This window comes from Dipodomys ordii, unplaced genomic scaffold, assembly GCF_000151885.1.
Source record: "Dipodomys ordii isolate 6190 unplaced genomic scaffold, Dord_2.0 Scaffold233, whole genome shotgun sequence".
NCBI lineage: Eukaryota > Metazoa > Chordata > Mammalia > Rodentia > Heteromyidae > Dipodomys > Dipodomys ordii.
Genome location: NW_012267449.1, coordinates 69,404 through 71,775, shown reverse-complemented (window position 1 = coordinate 71,775; position 2,372 = coordinate 69,404).

Below are 2,372 nucleotides of genomic sequence, written 5' to 3'. Positions count from 1 at the left end.
TGTACTAATGGAGAATAAGAGAACAAATTGCAATTTTTAAGCTGAGAAGAGTAACAAGGAGTTTAGAACAGTTTGTTAAATCATTTATTTCCCGTTTTTCTTTACAATTACAAAGCTGTATAGCACTAACTTAGAAAATATTGATCACTGAGGTACTTCTATTCAGTAGCTTTATTTACAGGAGTGCAATACCAAACAATATTTCCGTTAGTGTATACGCGGGGTTCAGATGTCTAAGTTACAAATATACTCTTATTTCTTGTGGATTTTTATATCATTAATCAAAAAAGAAAAGGTGTGCTTTTGGTATTTTAAAAAAATCTATTCCACATACCTCTATGTCCTGAAAATTGATTTTGAACATATTTAAATTCAGTATCTTTCAGTTTGATGCTTTTTCTTTTTTTATTTTTCTTTTATTTTATTTTTTTGTGAACATACTACAGAGGGGTTACAATTACATGGGCAAGATAATGAGTACATTTTTTATCAAGCATTGCAGCCTCCTCCTTTGTTTACCCTTCACATCCCTTCCCAGCCTCCCCTGGCCCCTCCCCACCCAATCCTCCCCCCGCCCCCCCGCACCAAAGTTTTAAAGTTCATTTTCGACATGACAACTTGTACTCCTCTTTGTTGCAACGGGTCCACCTGTATCCTTAAACGACTTGTTTTTACCCTTCTCCTCCACAAATTATACTGACATCAAATATAGTGAAAGCAGGGATTATACTGTGGGGGAAGGACATACAAAGCTACAAAGAAATAATCTTATAAATGAGTTAGAAACAAATGCATGAAAGAAAAAACATTTAAATACATATCTAAGGGTTCATTTTCCTAACATCACATTATCTGACCTTTTCTGCTTGACTCATACATATACTAGATATTGCAAATAAAGGAAACTATGGGACCTATGTTTCTTTGGGCTTGGCTTACTTCACTTAATATAATTTTTTCCAAGCCTTTCCATTTCCTAACAAATGGGGCAATGTCATTCTTTCTGATGGAGGCATAGAATTCCATTGTGTATATATAACTTTGGTGCTTTTTCTATGGAAAACTCGTTTTGAAAATATAACAGCATACTAAATATGTATGGGTAAGGAGTTATAAAATATAAAGATGCACAATGAATCATTTATTATTGATTTGCTTTTAAACAATAAGTAGGTAAAAACTGTATATACATATATATATATATACAATATTATATATAACATCCACAAATCAACCTCATTACTAGTATACCTCAAGATTCTATATATTTTACATGTTCCGATTTTAAATATTGTGATTTATCAGTTACAGAAAAATGTTTGTTAAGATATGAGTGATTCTGGGTCTCTATTAAGAAAATTTCAGCCTGTGATAAGGAACCCTAGAGTTTCTCCTATTCCTTCCTGTAACGTTTTCAGGTCAGGGTGTCTGCTTTTATTTCGAGGTCTTTGATCAATTTGGAGTTGATTCTAGTGCAGGGTGATATATACGGATCTAGCTTTAGTTTTCTACAGGTGTTTAACCAATTTTGCCAGCACCATTTACTGAAAAGGCTGTCTTTTTTCCCAAGACAGAGACACAAATGGTTTTATCCTTCTTGCTATTGTTTTTAAATGTACTTATAATGCACTCTGTGATTCGTTCATCTCTTTTGTATGTGCTTCCCTCACCGCATAACGGCTGTTTTCACTGTATTTGATTCTGGTGTCTTGCATCTTGTATACACATTTTTATGATTTGGGGAGGGGAAGGGATATAACAAAATGCTTAAATAAGGATACAGGTTGACCCATTTTAACAATGAGATGTACAAGACACTATGTTGAAAACAACTTTACAATTTCGTGGTAGGGGAGGGAGAAATTGGGGAGGTGTGGAGAGAAGGGATGGTAGGGAAAAAACAATATAAATATCTAGAAAAAAGATATGAGTATTTCTCAGTTTTTCTTCATAAAGAGAAACTGTATGGATATTCTAAGTGGATGTCATTTCCATTTATATATATACTAAAGCTATACTATACATGCCAATATTCAAAATAATATTTAAAATCATTTGTTAATAGATTGTTTCATGCATAATTATTTTATTTGATTTTAAATTACACAGTTTTGTTGCTATATTTTTCTGGTAAATAGTTATATATTTAAACATAATTGTAACTAACACCTGGGAAGCTGAACTGAGTTTAGGGCTAGTATTTGTAACTATTATGAGAGACTTTAGTCCAGATACAGCCAAATTAACTGTCTGACAAAGCTTATTCTGTGAAATAGAATAAGCAATATGTCCAAACAATAGTCCAGTTTGAATTGTTTGAAAGAAAACCAGGACAATATAATCCCAGTTCAAGAGAAAATATAAGTTATGGA